Here is a 20,944-nt window from a genome sequence, read left to right as displayed (position 1 = left end):
TTCTTACTCAGACTAGATACTTATAGCGATATTTGCCAAAAACCATATGGTGATTTTTTAAAGTTTTCTTTAGATTTTGTTTTTGATTTTATCAGTTTTTAATCTTTTCTTACTCTGTGTTTAATTTCGATTTAATTTTTATTTGTTTTTTCATTTTCCTAAAGTAGAATCTGGCATTTTTCATTGTTGAGTGGTTCTTGGACAGTCTAAGCTCTCTGTTTCAAAGTCTTGTTCTCTTGCGTTTCTATCGTGGTATTTCCTCACGCTCGTGAGAGCCTCTCCTCAGCCACGACCAGATTCCTAATCTATCAAAAAAGTCTTTCAGTTTTGTCCTTTTATACAATAGCTCCTCAGGCTGAGAATATTTTGTTGAGTAGAAGTTTCCTTTCTCACTATCCTGAAGGCTGGAAAGCCCAGTATTAACGCAACGACACCTGCAGGGCCGACTGGCTGTGCTGTCTTGCGGCAAAAGGCGAACGCGAAACAGACGCTCCCACCTTTAATAGCATTTGTTTTACGCATGAAGGCAGAACGCACGCTAATTCTTCTTATGGCTGCCATCTCTTAATACTCTTATGATAATTAAAATTAAATTTCAAAATATATTTTGAGGACATGAATATTAAATTAAAACCCCAAGAAAAGTTGTTCTTTCTTTTTACCTAGGGGTTGAATCCAGGACTTTCACAACGAGCTACATTCCCAGATCTTTCTGTTCCATTTTGAGTGGCAGGGTGCCCCAGACTGGGCCAAACTTGCGATCCTCCTGCCTCAGCCTCTCCGAGTTCTGGAATTACAGCATATACCACCACACCCAATCACATTTTCCATTTCTATTACAGTCTTTCGATTTGTACTCCAGCATTTCTCTGCCTACATGATCTATCTGATCACTCTGCATCATATCTGCTTTGCTCATTACAGTCCATAGTGTTTTCATAATAACTACTCTAAATTTCCTTTCTGATTATTCTAATTTCCTTGCCATATTTATTTCTGATTTGGCTGTCTTTGTATGTTTGTTATGCTGTAAGAAAATATCAAACCATGATTATGAACAGCAGCAATTCATTTCTTTGGTTTTTCTCTGGTACCAGGAACCGAACTCACGACCTTGCGCTTGCCAGGCAGGCGCTTTGCCGCTGAGCTAAATCCCCAGCCCCTAATTCATTTCTAATAGTTTTGGAGACTGGGAGTTCTGCAATAAGGGAATTTATTAGACTTAAATTTAGGAAAAGCTGACTCTAATTTGAGATGCTGCCTTCACTATACACTTTCACATGGTGCACTGCTTGAGCGATCTCCATTAAGTATTTTTTTTTAATTTGTGTACTATTTTATTTACTGATCTTTCTGAAACATATCAGAATTCTCATGGCTAACATAACTTTCCAAGCTACAATGTTATTCAATACAAAAAATATTTTAATGCAATGCCTGCATTTCACTCTAAGGAATCTACTTATGAACATCACCTTTGGATGGTAAAATCAGATTACAGATACAGGATAAATAGAATACTTGTGATACTCCTCCTTAACATCTTAGTTGCAGGGAAAAATGGGCAGGGTACCACAGAGTGCAAAGGTTTAGCAGCTGGAATATTCTGCAGTCCTTCTGAGAAATTACAGATGGCAAACAAGTAATAATTATCTGTTGCATGGTGGTTCAGTCCACCACGGTAATCATCATTCTGCCCATGCACTCAGATGACTGCTACGGTTTTTCAACACTAAAAACCAGATCCAAAGTCAGTCACTGCAGAGTTTAAGTTGGGAAAGCTTAAGGTAAAGCACACCTGTTACTAACTATTTTTAGACATAATTGAGACTACACTATTAACAACTAGATACACTTTCTGATTTAAAAAAAAACAGGTTAATACTGTGCAGTTAATCTTAGTTATCATATATATTTATAGTTTTTTTATTGGTTATTAACAGTGCAAAGTTTATGCTCCAAAAGAAATATAGCAAACCCACCAAAATGGTTACATTTTAACTGTCTCTTAAAGGCAGATAAACTAAATGTAAGAACTGACTTTTCTTGGTATTTTATTTTAAAATTACCGATACATATTCACCAGAGAAATAATTATACATTCTGCCCAACATCAAATAGTTTCTGCAAAAGTTTTCTGAAATAGATGCATTTCTTGTTCAATTTCCAAAAAATAATGGTTCTCTAACTGAAAGCATTTGTATTCCTACAGCTCTAAGATAAACATTAAAAAGAAAATACAAAAAATGATCTCTTGACTTTCGTTGCATAAAGTATTTTCTGTTCCAATACTTTATCAATTTCAAAAGGTATTTACTTCCTACAAACAAGACAAACAGAATCTTCATTTCAATCATTTCAAACTGTCAGTCTGTTTCCATGGTAACACTGAAGGACTCCTTGGCTACCGTAAGTCTCATCAGCTGACTGTGGAACTTCTCAGTCTTCTTCACATCTTGAGCTTGATCTGCTCTGTACATCAAACAAATTAAATCATCTGTTACCTTAACACACAGATTCCCATTAGCGTGCCTATATTTGAGAACCACTCATGCTTTCATCGGGTCTGCGAGGTAGAGCTTCTTTGCCGCGCGACCGAACTCCTCCCAGGTCTGGTACTGCGGCATTTTGGCCTGAATTTGGACTCAAGCTGTCCGCCCTCTAGCCGCTGCAACGGCCTAAAGAGGCTCCACTAAGTATTTTTTATAGCGGCTCTAAACTGAAGTACTGTATGAGGGTTCTTCCTTGGTGACCTACTCACCTCCAAAGATCTCAAATGTTAGTACTTTCACACTGGGGATTAAGTTATTGGTGGCACACAAACATTAAAGTGACAGAGTTTCTTTTGTCTTCACTATGCCTTTCCATATGCTTTGTAATTTTTTTCTTGATAGAGATAATGTCCTCGGAGAAAACTACTACAAGCAGGGCTTTCATAACACAATCACAAACTGCGGGGATATGGGAGATGTTCTATAATACCACCACTGTGTTTCAGTCTTTCAGGGCAGTTATGTATCTGGAATGTAAACTTCAGGACTGTTTCTCACTGTTTTCTTCTGCTGTGCATAGGACAGAATGACTAGAATCTGGTGAAGTTAAATATTCAATTTCTTCCAAATGAAAGTCTCAAGTAATTGTAGCTAGGTATTTTCCTTTACCCACACTGATAAGGCCGTGATAAGGCTGCAGTATAGTAAGCTTCAGTTAAATGGTTTCTCTTGAGAGCAGTCCTTGGCAAGAAGAAGTACAGCCTGTCATGCTAGATTTAAATGTCGTTCTTCCCCCTGCCGTAAGTATAAGGGGATTTTTGTTGATGTTTACTGTGAAAACCTACTTTTGTTCCTGGAGATAAAACAAAAGCAACCCTCCCATGACTGCTCACCAGAGCCTCTCCCTTGCCCACCCTGAGTCTCCAGCAGTTCATCATCGGTCTCCATCCTGTATTGGTCCTCGTGTTGCACCGGCTCTGCTGTCAGCACTGCGTCTGCCTTTCTGTCTTTTCAGTTTGGAGGCTGCCAGTTTTCCTGTAACTACAGTTCCCTGCCATATTGAAAGAGATATTTCCATTTTTTTCTTTTAGCTTTTATTTGTTAGGATGATGTTATTTCTAAGCACTATATATATATATATATATATATACAGAAATGGGAATTGGAAGTTTGCATTAATATATAGTAAAATTTTCAAAATATCTAATTCTACAGATTTCAATATCAAATATTAGCTGACATTGAAGTTCTGTCTGAATAATCATTTTGCCCTTCTACTATGAAATAAACTTTTTTCTCTACATTCTCTCTCTATTTTAAATATATTTCATATGGCAAGCCTGGCTTATGTAAAGTCAAAATGTATGTATCAGGCCATAATGAAATGTCTAAGAGTATTTAACTTAAAAAATTATTAATTTAAAAAGTTAAGATCAATAACATTAAATACATTGAACTATTGATTATTTTAGAAACAGATTTCAAAAAAATTAACAGTGCAGGAGGGCTGGTAAACTGTAGGAACTAACAGAATGCTTAAACATAAAATTATAGGTCAATAACTTTAAATTATTAATTTTTGAATTATTCATTCTACTCCTTTTAAAAAATTTATTTTGTTAACACATTTAAAATCAATTTAGAGATTTGTAATTTCTAGTCAATAGCATGCTATTTCATAACTAATATCATATTTATTGAAAAACCATTTGATTTTCATAATTTATATAAGAACTAAGTAAAGAATTAATGCCCTTATTAATGTTATACAATAATATTTTTATGGACTTTAGGTTTGCAAAGACTATTAAATCACTTCTGTTTGATTTGAAAATTGAACATTTAGAAATAAATTCTAGGAGAATAATCAAATATGTGCAATGCTGGCTTCTCAGTACATAGAGATAGGTACATCCAGATGGATGATCAGGTAAACCAGTTAGTCATACTATGTCAGAATCGAAAACTAATAATGGTATAATATTTGGGTACTCTGAAGACTCAGTTTATACCTTACTATTCACTTATTGGCCTTGAGACATCTAAAAGCATAGCTAATAACTTTCAATTATAAGTTATTGAACTAATTTTCAAAACTTCATTTTTATTATTGTATCAAATAGTTTCATAAAGGCAACAATGTATTGAGCACTGTTATTCTGTAATACATTAAAATTATTGCAGTTATTAGCACACAGAGAGTGTGATTAGAGCCACACATTTCTGCATACTCACAGTTGAATTTCAGCTAAAACTGACTTGGTCATTAACCACACATTGTGCTTTCTCTTCTAAACTTTTTTTTTTTTTTTTGGTTTTTCTCCGGTACCGGGAATCGAACTCACGACCTTGCGCTTGCCAGGCAGGCGCTTTTGCTACTGAGCTAAATCCCCAGCCCCTTTGTGCTTTCTCTTCTAATTATATTTAAGTAAATGAGAAGTTTGTCTTCAAAAGACAATATAGGAAATAAATGATATTAGTGTGCATCTACTATGTTTGCTAGGTCTGCATTACAAACTGCAGACCTGGTGCTTAAAAAAGACTCATTTTTCTCAGTTGTAGAGCTTAGGAATTTCAAAATCATGGTGCCAGCCAAAGAAGTCACTTGTGAGAGCTCTTAATATGTGTTAGAGTTGGCCATCTTCTTCCCTGTATCTCCCTTTCTCTCGCTCCCTCTGTCCCACTTGCCAGGAAGTAAGCAACAATCCACGTCAATTCCTTTCTGTTGTGATCTTTTCCCAGGCCGCAGGCATAATTGCAATGAAACCAGCAGTCCATAGATTGCCACCTGTGAAATCATGAGCAAAAATAAATATTTCCTTCCTCAAATTGTTGGTTTCACCTATTTTTCACAGTAATGGAAAAGATTTGTTTCTAAATATCATCACATTTGGAATTAGGACTACAGTCTATAACTTTTCAGGGTGTGTGGACACTTTAATTCCAGCAAAACATCTTAAAATTTTAACAGTTTGTAAAATATTCTTCAGTCTTATTTTTATTTTTTCAAAAATTGAGCAATATGTATCCCTGAAACTAGGTTTCTATATATTTTAATGAAATAATGAATATTGTAATTTTTAAAATTTATTCTATATTGCCAATTACACACAATCAATATTTGATTTTATAAACTTACCAAGATAGCATATACAGATTGAATATCCCTTAAATGAAATGCTTTGAGTAAGTGTTTCAGATAGCACATTCTTTTTTTAGATGTTAGAATATTTTTCATATGTATAATGAGATATATTGGGAATGAGTCTAAAGATTAAGCACAGGACACATTTCTACTTTGTATGTAACATAAAAATAGACTGAAGGTCATTTTACATTTAACCTTTTATACATATATATTTTCTCCTTTTAGGTGTTTTCAGCAATAATTTTGTCAAACCAAGACAAAGGTGACTGTCTTAGTGTTTACAGATATAATACAAAATATACCAAAGCCTAACAGTTTACAAGATTGCCATACAATGGCCGCACACAGCCAGATGGGGGCGAGTGCAGATGGTGTCCGCACACTGGAGGCCGAAGCATTCAGTCCTGCCTCCGGAGCTCACTGCAGGCTCCCTGCAAGTCGGTATCAGGAGGCGGGAGGGCTGCAGTGGCAGCCAGCCGATGACGTCCCAGGTGAAGGCGGAGACTGAAACTCCCCTGAAGACACAGAAACAGGTCTGTCTCTCCTCATGTTCCCTTTGTGCCAGCGCACAGCTGCCCTAGGGTGGGTCTTCCACACCCTCGTGTGGAGAATGGCTGAGCCCACTTAGTTAAACTTCTCTTAATAAACTTCTCAAGTTGACACAATCACTCAACCACCACGGTGACTGGTACATTAACTGCTGTTTTTTGCCAAAGAACGGCCATCTATGTGCTTCCTCAAGTAAATGCTCCCTGTTCTCCATCTGCAACATATTCTGCCTATTTCATCCTCAGGTTTCATTTGTGCCTACTTAAAAGGATGCCTTTAAGTCCGGACCGAGCCTCCACCGTGCACTTCTTGCATATAATTTCATTTTTATTAATGCATTTTCACTTTGCATTTCTTCTACTCTGCTCTCGTCGTCTGTCTTACTTAGACTCAAACATTCCCATGCCTCTTATATTGCAGTGGGTCCGAATAGTCCTTCACATATCCGCAGTGACTTTTCCTCATTTTCTATCAATATGCTTCCACACTTTACAGTTCAACAGTTCAATGTGTACTAAGCTGCTTCTCATCACGGGGCACAGCATCCAGCTCCTACGATTTAAATGAGGAGAGGTGTAACTGGGATCACATTTGCAGTTATTCAGCACCGCGGAAGGAAAGCTGTCACTTCCTAACAACTAGGAAGCAGGGGAAGGGGACAGTGCCAGAGAGGAAGTGAGGAGGTGTCAGACCCAGGACCCTAGGCCACAGCTCCAGAAGCAACTCAGAGACATCCTAGAGTGTGTCCGGTGGTGACGAACCTTTTAGAGCTTTTAATGATGCCAAAAGCTCACTGCAGCACATGTGCCGTAGGTTCACCACCACCGTAAGGCAGATCCCAAACCAGTCCAGCTGACACTGCCCCACACACGTCGCTGTGTTATATGAGGATGCCCGTTTTCACCACTGAGGACCTCCGAAGTTTCCTTTCTCCTGCTCACCACGACCATGTGGTGCACCCCGCCTACGCTTTCATGTTAGTGCTTCCTACAGTGACAAATCTCCCCAGCTGAGTCTTCATTTTCTGAATAAATTATATGCTTTATCTGTTCCTGTTTTATTTTTTTCATCATTTAGGCTGTATACTGACAAACACATCAAGGATGCTTGTATTTATGAAGACTTCCTGCATCTTCATAGCTTTGAACATATCTTTATTTTCTTCATCTGAATTTGTAGTTTGATTCAGTAAAAATATTTTGAAACAGTGTTTCTCCAAATTTGAAAATTATGAAGGAAGGAAAAGAAATGCTACTTAGACTGATATTTTAAAAATATCATAAGTACCCGAAAATGACATAAATTTTTTTGAAAATTATCTGAAAGAGAATGAGGGGGGAAAAGGGAATAGGGAAATGAGAATAGTCTACAAAAATAAATGTGACTCTCAGAACAGCCATGTAACAACATGACAAAAATAATTACGCTATTTAAAATGAATCTTAACCAAGAAATTTTGATCATTCTCACACTCCTAGACAGTCTGATCCAATCTCTTTGGGAATCTCCTTTCACCTACAAATTATTTTTTCATGTGTGATTCTTCTAATAAAATATGCTACAAATACAAAATAAATTGTATCACAAATCCTGAGGTTAGAGCCAGAATTTTCACCGCAATCATATAAAGAAACAGACATTTTTCATCCTTGGGTATAATTTTAAAATAAAATTTAAATTAAAATTTAAAATTTAAAATAAAATAAAGCTTAGTTTTCAATTGTAGTCCACACAATTATGCAGTGGAATGATATGGAGGTCTGAATAAGACCCAATAGTAGTTTGTTAATTTGTTCTTAAATTTTTCAACATTGTGAATTTTCACTGTCTAATTCACTGCTCTAATTTTCAAATCTCCAGTCGTTACTCTTATCAAGGTCCTGAATCTTCACTTAGACAACCACATCCCAGGAAAACAAAAACACATAAAACAAACAAACAAAAAAAACCCCACAAAATTAAATTTAAATGTCTTCATTTGCCTTGCTTTGGGTATTAGTCTTTCCCAAGTTAGTCTTATTTCATCTAGTATATCCAAATAACTGAAATTAAGAGACTTTTTTTTGTTCAGAATACAAACCAATAGTAAGTACAAATTTGCATGAAGTCTAAGTAGGAGAATGTCTGGTAGGAGACTATTCTAAAGGAAGTCTCAGTTTCTGAAATATAAGAACTTAACATTCTATTATCTTATTAATTATGTTCCCTCAAGAATTCCTGTTTTAAATCTCTACTCCGTTAGGAAGGATAAGCTTGAACCATTTGTAGGGAAATGGGTTCACCTGGAAAACACAAGGTTAAGTGAAGTAAATCACACAAGCTTAATTGCATGATTTTTCTTAGATGGGAAACCCAAAATATTCACAAACTACATAGCAAAATAGAGATATTTAGGAAAAAGGGAGAAAGTTCTTTTGCAAAATGGGCGGGAATCCAACAGACACAGGGAGGAGGCAGAAGGAGGGAAGGGGGTGAATAAAGGGAATGAAGAGGTCCTGTGCATGTACCAAGTCCATAATGAATGAAATCATTACACACTATAAACGTGTACTAATAAAGTAAAATAATGCTTTAAAAAGTGTTGGTCTTACTAGGTTGGGATTTTGGGAAGTGACCGGGTCATAAGTGAGGAACTATCAAGCATTAAGTTAGTGACCACACAAAGGATAGCTCTTCTGGCCCTTCCATGGAAGAAGTAAGCCTGCTCTAGAAAGTGGGCCCTCACCTCATTCCACAGACTTTGGACTTCCCAGTATTGAGAAAAATAAGAAATGAGTTCCTTTATTAAGGAGCCTACGAGTTTATGCTGTTTGAACATTGTAGGATGAGCACACTAAGATATAACATGCTTTTAGAAATGCCTTCAGTAGCGCCTTTTTATTTGGGGATAATTTATTTTTCATTACTGGAAAATTGTTTCTGTTTTATATTTAGGCAATCAATTGGCTAAAAATTTAACAAAACTGTATGTCAAATTGTAAATCTGTCTTCCTTTAAGCAAAATGTTTAGAAAGATTTTTGTGTAGATACAGTGCTTTATTCTTTTTTATAATCTCTTGGGTGTAAAGCATAGACAAAAGTACAATGTTAAGCATTATTAGTATTTCTTAATTTTATAAATAACGGTTTCGTGCTTTTGCTAATTTGTGACAGTATAAATTTTAAATAACTTATAGTACTTTATTATCAGAAAACATGTCATTGTATTAACCTGAAATGTTATAATTTAGCCACTTTTTTGGCTACACCTTCACTTTATCTCCCATCATTTCTTCCTTCAACTTTCTCACATATATGTACATAGTAATAAAATGCAGCATTTCATCTTGAACTTGGGAAACTGAACTTAGAACTTTCTATATGACAGTATTCAAATTACTAAGCCTTCAGTTCACAACTTATAATGAGCTGCCTGTTCAGAAAGCATCAACAAACATCTAATTCTAAATTATATACATCCTACCTGATTGTTTTTCCATCAGACTAGTCATTCATGTGTGTTTGTGTGCTTAATTTTTGTTGACACTACTAAATTAGGATTTAACTTGTAGCTGTAACAGAAATACATTTAAATGTAAATTCATTTTCTCAATCATACATTTTGAGAACTTATCCAAAAAGAATGTGTACCTTATGAAAATATTTGCACACAATTTCCTGTGTAAAACAATCTTGCAACTACTTTAGCAAGCATATATTTGCTTTCAAGTTGTAAATTTCTCTAAAACTTTACATGACAGGTAAAAGCTTTACATGATACAAACTTTAAGCAAAAAAGATACTATAAAGGGAAATATGTGGACATGTGTCTAATGTCTTAGAGAAAACAAATTTAAATAGTAACATATCAACCCTCCAAATATATGAAAAGTTAATACTTTGTAGAAAACCTTTTGCCAAAGTGTTATTAATTTTGGTGGTTGGAAATATCCAAAGTGGGCTTATATCTCAAAAATGATATATATGCAACACATTCTCTAATAATTGTCACTTAAATTTAGCATCTATTTAAATTTTAAAATTAATCAATATGCTTGCATATCCCCTCCATAAGATTGTGTTATTAAAACTTAGAAATAAAATAAGTGCATTATGTGCAGTTTTTATTTCATTTTATTTTATTTCAAACAGGCACAATTAACTTCCTTGGAAAAGTCAGGAATAGTGGCTCACACCTATAACCACAGCTCTCAAGAGGGTGAGACATTGAAATAAATAAATAAATAAATAAATAAATAAATAAATAAATAAAAATAAAGAAAAAGAGGCTGAGACATGAGGATTGCTGTGAGTTCAACACCACCCTGGGCTACAAAAGTGAGCTGAAGCCCAGTCTGGACTCTGTCTCAAAAAATGTCTTGGAAAGAAAATATATAATTACAGCTTATCATTTCCAGATTTGAAATGAAATTACACACTTTATTTCTGCTCTAATTTAAATATAAATCCAGAACCTTTTTCTATTTACTATCAGCATAACCAGTAATTCTTTTCTTCAAATAAAACAAATCAACTAAATTATACATTTTATTATCTGATGGCTCACTCTCCAACAAATAAGCATTTTTTTTAAATTAAAGAAGCAAATCCTACATACATTCACAAATTATTGTTTCTCTATAAAATATATTAGATAATTTTGTGTATTTCATTTATTGCAAAATGGTTATCTCAACTGATATGCATATTATATATGGTGTTTTCACAATTTATGTTTAGAATGAAAATATAAGATAAAAGCTCCAGGAATAAAGAAAATCATAAGTGCATCCTCCCACAGAATTAATTTCTTCTACTGAATATTACAAAATAATTTAAGAGTTTTAATGATCAACCTTTATTCATAATAGTCAATCCATTTTGAATGACCTTACAAGGAATATGGGATATTTTTGTCTGATTTATTCTTTACTTTCAATGAAATAGACTATCTTCCACATTAAGTAAATTTTTTCTCAGAAGTGACTTGTCAATGTATATTTTTGGGGGAAATTTTTAAAATATCTACCTTAAAGTGGACCTTAAATGATACTCTTTAATGTCTTACAATAAATTTTTGAAAAAGCATATACTTGAACAATCAAAATATAAAACAAAATTACCAAGATTGAAAGGAACTTCTTAGCAGCACAACCTACAATAGCTAAGTATTTGAAGTTACCTACATGTCCATCATCAGAAGAATGGACAAAGAATTGTTTCTATGCATAATGGCGTAATACTGAGACATTAAGAAGGATAAATTTGAGTCATTTGTAGGAAAATGGATGTACCTGGAGACCATATTGCTACTTGAAATAAATTGGACACAGAAGATTAAAACACTTATATTACAAACTCAAAATACATGTAATCGAAAGAGCTAAATAAAAGATAGATAAGAAACAGGGTGGGAGATTTTGTGGTGACTCAAAGGGGTTCTGTGGAGAGCTGGAGACCAAGGGCAGGGCGGGGATGTGAAAATGACTAAGACACTATTTGCAAATTCAGCAGGTCCTCAAAATGAATTTAACAGTCATGTATCACAAATAAATACTCATAAAAAGACATGAAAAAGAAATAAAAGATGAAATGGCAAAAATATAAACATGGCAAAATTACAAAGAATAAGAGTGAAAGCACATTGTGGAAATAGCATTACTGAGAACTGAAGGCATGAAAAGAGTGTTTAAAATTTTATCACCAAAAAAAAATGTGAATTCGCCTAAGAGGATGCAGTAACAGAGCCTCCAAAATCACATCTCAAATTAATTTCCACTTGAAAGAACTGGCTTTATGAATGAATGGGGGAGCTTTAACAAATCAAAGTAAAAACTATGACATATAAAAAAAATTTTTTTTAAAATATTTTTTCTCACGTTTATTTTTTAAAGAGAATAAAAAATGTTTGAAAAGATACAGAATTTCACTAACTGATGGTTTTAATGTTAGCCTAAAATATATTATGTTTGATTTAATGATATTTAATGGCACTGGTTTAATGTTTCAGTAGAACAATTGTCTAGATGAGGAAGTGTATATATGTAAGGGAATTTAAAGGATAAACAGAAATAATTTATGTACCTAATGTTTTAAATTCTTTAGAGCAAAAGCTGGATAAACCGGGTGAATTTTAACTGAACAAGATGTCATCCAGCCATGTGATTTGTTTAGACCTATGAGACATCATCAAACATGACACAAGAGAGATCAAGAGTGCATATTTAATCGAGGTTGCTTTCTATATTATTTTTCTGAAACTGCTATTTAAAGAATTCTGGATACAGGATTATGAGCACACACTAGTCAGACGAGGGCTGCGCAGTCTGAGAAGCTCTGTGTTGATCACAGCATCATCTGACAGCAGCCCTTGAGAGTTAATAGGTGAGAGCAAAAGAAAGGCGGCCCAATTAATTACTGAGCCTTGGAATCACGTGCTGCTAAAGTTGGAGAGGTCTGTTATGCCAGCGATACAGTGCTGAAATAGCAGTATGAAAGAAAGCCAGGCCATATAAAGGAAATAAATTATTCTCAAATTTATATAAATTTCCATATATCAAACACAAATATTTTAAGTAAATAAGATTATTTGCAAAGAAGTTTGAGTCCTTTGTTAAATTTGTTAATACATTGACACTTTTTTCAAATGGATAACAGTGACAGATAAACCATGAATGAAGAATATAAAAAAGAAGACATATACTCATGAAGCTGAAGTTACATGGTAAAGTGATAGTGAGAAAAGTTACATGTTAATGTTTGAAAATGTTGAAAATAAGAGGGAGGAATCGAGAATAGTTGATCAAGGGATGCTAGGTCACGGTTAGAATTTTTGGTGTGTTATGGCATAGTAGTGAAACTATAGATAAAAATTATTTAGTTCGTTATGCATTTAATTATGTAATAGACATTTCATTATGTATTTCAAAGGACTAGAAGAATGATTTTTAAAGCTTTGAATATAAAAAATACGGTTACTGAAGATCTAGATACTGCACTTCTAAACAAAGTGATGTACTACTAGAAATTAAATTCTCCCTCACTAGATTTTGTTGTATTGATGCTCTTGCTGTTATCATTGCTGTTTGATGCTATTTATTTGTTTAGAGATTTTTAAAAACTAATTCTATAAAGTCTATAGCCTTTGTTATCCTCTAGTGCTTGAATGGAATCAATCTAAATGTGATTTTCTTTTTATGTGTTAAGTATACATTCCCAGGTCGTGAGTTCGGTTCCCGGTACCGGAGAAAAACCAAAAAAAAAAAAAAAAAAAAAAAAAAAAAGTATACATTCCCAAGAGAAATCAGAAATCTTCAGATTTCAGATATTTTTCTCTATGGTCTCCCTGAGGAACATCCTTGCCACTGCTGTTTTCATCTGGAGCAGAGACAAAAATTGCTGCTTCAACATTGCTGAATGGGATGGAAGACTGAACCAATATCCTCTAAAAACTGCAATGACTTTGCTCGAAGCCTTGGGACAAAAAGAAGAAATTTGCAGTTGGTGGTCAAAAATGGTGTCCAGACAGGGTTTCAGGAAACTGGTGGTCCTTATGCATAGAGCCCTAGTGTTATTCTGCATGTGTTACAGCATTTTTGGAAGAGAGCCAAGTTAAAGTTTGATACAGGGACCCCAGCATATAACTGCCTCTTCATTGAAAATGCTGTAATGCATGGAGCATAACCATTTAGAAAGATGAAATCATGTCACTTTCGTCTACTTAAATTCTCTGCATCCCACTATACTTAGCCAAATCTCCCCCGAAACCAACTGACCACCATAAAGAGTTTGCAGTGGCCTCCTCTTCCAACCTTGAAGTCTGCTAATCCTGTCTAATTCATTGTACTCCCTTGCATTATTTTTATTGCTTTCTAAAACAGTGAAGACAGTGCCAACATTAGTACAATTTTGCTTGCTGTTCCCTAAGCCCAACATCCTAAATCCTTGCCCTCTGTGTATTACAACGATTCCTTTCCTTTAGATCACTCAGGCTAGCATACTCCATTCTGCAAGTTCTGCTCCAGGGGTTAGTGTTGGTTGACCTGAAATCATTTCAAGTTCTTAATTCTAGAATGTAGTTTGCAGCAATATACTCTGCAATATCACAGTAACAATATATGCAAATGAAAAGAAATATAATGGTATATTACTAATGGTATTGAAAGTTCATAATATGAGACACTTTATTAGTCATTTTATAGTTTGTTTTAAAAATGAACACAGTTTATGATAATGTATAATATAATATGCAAAGTTTTTTTTTTGTACCAGGAATCAAACTTATGACCTCAGGCTTGCCAGGCAAGTGCTTATGCCACTGAGCTACATCTCCAGCCTGTATAATATAATATGTATAATATACTATATATTATGTATAATGGAAAATTATTACTACTTAGAAATCTTTGTTACTTAAATCTTAAAAATTATTATTACTTAGAAATCTACTTATTAAGTACTGCTAAGTTTGAACTATTTACAAGAAAGAAAGCAGATAAAGGGACACTCAAACTTAACCAGTTAACTAATATCACTAGTAAAATACATCTGCGACCCACTCCACTATTGGGGGTATGTATGGTACACATGGTATACATGCCCCAATGTATGATATACTATTGTATACTTGCCCCCAATAATTTCCAAGACAGTAAATAAATTGCAGTGATTTTCTATAATTACCTACTGTTTTGCTGAAGTGGTGCTATCCTTACAAACCTAATGTCAGTATTTCCTATATCCTAATCAAGGTTGTTGGAGAAAATCTAAGGATGCAAGAACTATTAGACTGAAGTGTAGCACTTTAGGAAACTGGTAAATGCAATATAGTTAACATGTAGAATATAGACTGTTAATGTTCTGGATAAAAAGGTTGTCCTTTATTAAAATGGTATGTAGATGTGTTGCTATGGCATGAATCTCCTCTCCCCACACGCTCATTGTGAGAGACTTGAAGCCCGGCTGATGGCGGTAGTCCTGGGTCCTAAGAAAGGAATTAGGTCATTGTGGGCGTGGCCATGGCCGTTACATTGAGATCTCAGTCGCTCCCTCTCTGCTTCCTGGAGACCGAGCCATGCTGCCCCTCCATCTTGACGCTCTGCCTCACCCGCAGCCCCGAAGTGTGTGTGCAAAACAACCGCGCGTGGAACTCTGAACACTGAGCCTAACACACATTTTGTTCTTTTTTTAAAATTTTTACCTCATGTATTTTATTATAATGATTTCTAGACAACTAGTGCACCTTATATAGGTCATAGTTCACATTATATAAGATTATAGTCTGCTATAAAATAGTTAACATTGTATAGAATGTCCTTTACATAAAAATGTTCTTAATTATAAATGTGTGTGAACCTAACTAGAGGTCAAATTCAATTTCTTAGACAAGTACAATAAATGATTGGTCTTTGAATTTTCATCCATATTTGGCCAACAATCAAAATTTTAGCACTAACACCAGCAAAAATATAGTAGGCAGCAAACTATCTTTAAAAACTATTAACAGATGGTACTTCTAATACGATATTCCCACACAACTTATCAGCTTCTTTTTTACAATCAACACAAAAGTTTACTTTCTTAAGATAGAAGTTAGATAATTCTAATACTGATCTATAAACATTTTTACATTAGACCAAAACACTGTAGAATGAACTCAAAATTACTAGTGTAACAATAGTTACTTCCTTCTTCATTTGAAGCGACTTTGTTTATCCTCCCAACAGCCTACAATTGATTACCCACCATTCAATGTCTTTCAAGTTTCAGTTACTTTGAACTCTGCTTTACTTCTATATTGATAATGGAGGCAACAGAACTCCCTCGACATTTGCTTGTATCTTGGGCTACAGAAATACAGAGACAATGAACAACACAAAGGATTTATTGAGTTCCTCTGTTAATACTATGTCAATCAGGACTCATTTTCATATTGTTTTCTGGAAAAGTCATCATTTACTGATCAAATTTGTACTTAAATGCAATTAGTATAGTAGATAATTCCAAGGGATATTTTCATATAATTTCACAGAAATTATAAAACATAATTCGATGGAAAAATGTTTTAACTTTTAAAATTTATGCACTTCATCTTTTAAAGTTGTATGAATGTATATTATATAAATAAACATTTTATATGTGTATTTGTGTGGCATATATCATAGCTGTTAGGCCCAGAAGTATCTAAACATTATTATAATCTGTATTTAAAAGATATGGGAAAGCTTAGGTTGAGCAATCCACAGCATCACTATGTGGGTTTGTGACTGAATCCGTCACCTACAAATTTTGCAATATTGGCGTGTAGCTTAAGCTCTCTGTCCTCAGGAGTATTCTTTTGCTTTGGTTTTCACACGTAAAAAGGAGATGATAGCAATGCTCAGATCATGTTGTCATCCTAAGGAAAAACAAATTAATAGAAATAAACCAACTAGAACAAATAAGGGAAGATGTAACTGCTTAATCCATGTTAACTCTGGTTATATTAATATAGAATTGTTATTTTTATTCCCCTTGACTTTAGTGAATGCTTAATGAAACATCTGCAGCCAGGCATTACTACCTCATAACGTTCCATGAAATTTTACGAGGAAGATTTTGTCACTCCAGTTATGAAGTCTTTTCAGTCTTATGTGTTGCAATAACATGTTGGGCTGCGGATATAGTTCAGTGGCACAACAGCCTGCGTGGCAAGTGCAAGGTCCTGAGTTCGATTTTTGGTGCCAAAGAAAAATAATATGTCACAGATTAAACTAAAAAGTAATCAGCTAACACTTCACAGGATAAACTGAGATACTAACTGAAGTCCATTACATGTGGCAGAGGAGGCAAGGTTAGTGGGTTCAGCTGGTGACCCTGACAGGTGACAGTGTACCACAGACAAAATTAGTCTATCTTTCATTTCTGACTTGAACTTAAGAAATTTCCCACTACTATGTACTTTTTCACATGCCTTTGCGATTGTTCAAAGCATAAAGATTCTGTGTTCATATTAGATTCTCTTTCAGTCATCATTTCTGTGTGACTGTAGGCCAAGCATGTTTGTAAGTGTTATTAGTCAAACAATCATAAATAGAAATATATATATATATATAGTTTTATTTATATATGATTATATATATTACTTTATCTTTCATTATTGAGTTACAGAATTCTGGACAATGACTTTTTAGATAATACTTGAGTTTCATTTTAGCAAGGAAATTAAAAGCAGAAGTATTGATATTAATGCAATATGTGAATCTCTCACAGTCTCTGCCTCTTTGATGTTACACATGAGAAAGGTGCTTTCTGGTGCTGAAGTACAACAGGAAACATTGACCTTAATCACATATTTAGGCCTTTCACTGTGCCTCTAGGGATTAATTCACTTTGAACATTACAGTCATCCCTGGAGAAAGCAGTTGTCTCAATATATATATACCTTAACAAACAGCCACTTAAAATGTCCCATTCTTATCCTTTTTTTATAAGCTCACAATAATTTAATTGCATTTCTTTTTGCAATAAGCACAGATTTTGGGACATGACTACCTGCTGGTGTCAAAAGCTTAAATCACAAATAAGTAATCGTGTTGTAGGATCAAAAAATGTACACAGGGCAGCTAAAGTATTCACGTAAGCTGCAGATAAAAATCTGTGTATGTTCAAATCAAATTACTTGTATTATGATGTAAACCAAAGGATAAATCCTATCTTTTTTTTTTCCACTGAAATTAGCAATGGTAACATATTACCTGACAATGGAAAGAATCTCTATTTCTCTAGAAAATCCAGCCAGAACATGAGCAAATTAACCAGACAGACAGGTGAATTCACTTTCAACCTTATAAAAGACTGTTCCACAGGTTTTTCAGTGAGTAACAAAAAGAAAATGATTTTAAAAATAGCAAAATAAGGCAAGGAAAAGGAACATGATTCATTCTAATTCTTTATTTTAAACCAAAATGAATGGTAGCTTAGAGTAGCCTTTGAAAGTTCTTTCTTTTCTGTCATGTAAAAGCAATTTACAAAATTTTTTCAACTGTTCTTATTCTGCCAGTCACATGGTCTCAGTCACACTTACAGAAGGATATTAGTAAAATTTTGATGTCTGCAGGAGTAAGAAATATACAAGTAATTATTCTGTGAAGTGAAAAAAGTGACATAAATTCTACCATATACAATATTTATAGATATAATTAAATTAAGGCATTATTAAATTTCCAAGTTGGAGTTTTAGTTTGGTAAATTTGTATTTGTATTTTTCAAATAGCACTGGTTTATATATGCACACATTACTTCTGTATATGCAAATATTTCTGAATGAGAGCACTTTATAAAATAACATTTAAGATATTGTCTAACTACAATTTAAATACCATGCAAATTAATAATCATGCACTGATATCTGAAAAGCTGATATTGTTCATGATGTCAGATCACTTGTTTCTTTTCTCTTTTATGTGGCCCACTCTGCTGACGTCCTGGAAATGGCTTCACTGGGTGTACGGCAAGAAAACTGCTTTTCCCCTGCCTTCATCTCATGGCAGGACCAGTGAGAATCTCACTTTCTATGCTATATATTTTTTTATGCTATATATTTCTATTTTCTATGCTATATATTTTTTCCTAAATGAGTGTCATGCCAGAGTCTTCTTTCTTTTTAAAAGTTTTCTCCTCATACTAGTATGTAATGAATTTTGTTTCCAAAAATTTATATGTTGAAGTCCTAACCCCTATTGTGACTATATTCAGAGAAAAGGCCTTTAAGGGGGTGATTAATGGTAAATGAGGTTCTAAGGATAAGGCCTTAATCCGATAAGATTTGTGTTTCTTAACAAGGAAGACATGAAAGAGGTAGCAAATTTACACATGAACATACAGAGGAAGGGCATATGAGGACACAGTAGTAAAGTGATCATCTGTAAGACAGAAAGAGAAACCATACCACAAATAACTCCTGATGACCCCTTGATCTTGGACCGCAGGATGCAGAACTGCGAGAAATAAATTCCTGTTGCCTAAACCATCCATTCTGTGATCTTCTGCTGTGGTAGCCTGTGCAACTCACATGAATATTTACATTCATGTTAATTTAAATTGAGAAACATGTTTAAGTACTTAGGAATGTATGTAAAATTTCCTAAGTTCCACAATTGGCCAAATAGTACAATATATTTATCTCTCTTCTGTCTTTTATTTACCTAGTACATTACTACGTTTCTTAAATTTGTGAATGAAAAGGAAAATAATTCCATAATAAAATTAAAGGTAATGAAAATGTTTTTTTGCAGATATAACTATCTTAATCAAATTGCCAATTACTTGCTATAGCAATATCCTACTATATTACACAAACCAATTGCCTGAAAGCAATTACAATTATGTTAAAACTCAAGACAGAGAATATAATAGTGATAAAATCAAGTGTAATCTTTATTAAAGCAAATAGAAATGTCTTAATTTTCAGTGTAAAGGACATTAAATCAAACCAAATTTCATCAGTAATTTTTCATTTCTCCAACAATATAATTAATCAGACTAACCTACCTGAAGTTAGAAAACGAGAAGTTCATTACCTGGGGCCAGAATGATGTGGTGCTTAAACAAAAGGGATTAAAAACAACAATCTCAGTCATAATCATCTTCTGCTTCATGTTGTCTTTTTCTTCTTACCTTGTGGAGATAGATTGATAAAAACACTGTAAGAACAGGAGAACCGGAGAAAGTATATGCATGGAAAATTAAAGAAAGCCATCAGCATTAGAGTCTTCACAAACACTTGAAACCAGGAATGATGGATTCATAAAGCAATATTTTTAAAATTTCACATGTACTCTTATATTTAAAGTATTTTTTTTACCAACATTATAGACATAAACAAAGCAAAGCAAGAGCATTAAAAGTGATACATGATTTCAAAGCAAAATGACAGGAATTAACAGTGGTTGTTATATTACATATTATCATCTTCACGTAAGTTGCTTAGATTATGAGATGTAAGAATGGAAGATTGTTCAAACCATTAGAGAGAATAAAAAATAATTATAAAATACAACATTAGAGATAATACAGCATTTCACTAGACAAGATGGTAGGAATTCACCAATCGTTGTTCAATTGCATATTATTGTCTTCAAATCGGTTGCTTGGATTACCAGATATAAGCATGCACAATTGGTCAAAATATACAAAATTTTAAGCATTAACTATTCCTTTCAATATACCATCAGACATCAGCAGTACAGTTATCCCTGTTGTTTGTTGTTTATGTCCAGGAATACTACTGATTTTTCAGTGTTAACTTTGTAACCAGCTGCGCTACTGAATTTGGTTATTAAATCTATAGGCCTTTTGGTAGAGTTTTTAGTGTCTTCTATGTAAAGTTATGATTGTGTTGCTGCTTCTTTCTGTTTTCATGTCTGATAAAATTTGTCATATATAGTTGAGTGCTCCTGTATTTGGGGCATAGATGTTTATGATCGTTATCTCTTCCTCTTGAAGTTTTCCCCTCACAAGTATGTAGTGACATTCTTTATCTCTTTTGATTGTTCTTGGTTTGAAGTTCACATTTTCTGCAAAGAGAATAGCTACTCTTGCTTTTTTCTGGGTTCCTGTTGCATGGAGTATTGTTCTCCATTCTCTAATTTTTAGTCTATGAATTTCCTTTTGAGTTAAATGTGTTTCTTGTATACAGCATATAGTTGGGTTTTGTTTCCTGATCCATTCTGCCTATCTGCTTCTTTTGGTTGGTGCATTGAGACCATTTACATTGATGGTTATAATGGATATGTAC

The 20,944-nt window shown here is 34.0% G+C and overlaps 1 pseudogene; it reads right to left on the bottom strand.

Annotated features, from left to right (window-relative positions):
- Positions 1 to 2,366: 2,366 nt before the first annotated feature.
- On the bottom strand, positions 2,367 to 2,627 carry LOC102013689 (annotated as a pseudogene).
- Positions 2,628 to 20,944: the final 18,317 nt, after the last annotated feature.

The sequence above is a fragment of the Chinchilla lanigera genome, unplaced genomic scaffold (assembly GCF_000276665.1).
Source record: "Chinchilla lanigera isolate Chin_1 unplaced genomic scaffold, ChiLan1.0 scaffold00006, whole genome shotgun sequence".
Classification (NCBI taxonomy): Eukaryota; Metazoa; Chordata; class Mammalia; order Rodentia; family Chinchillidae; genus Chinchilla; species Chinchilla lanigera.
This window is presented reverse-complemented; position numbering and strand designations above follow the sequence as displayed.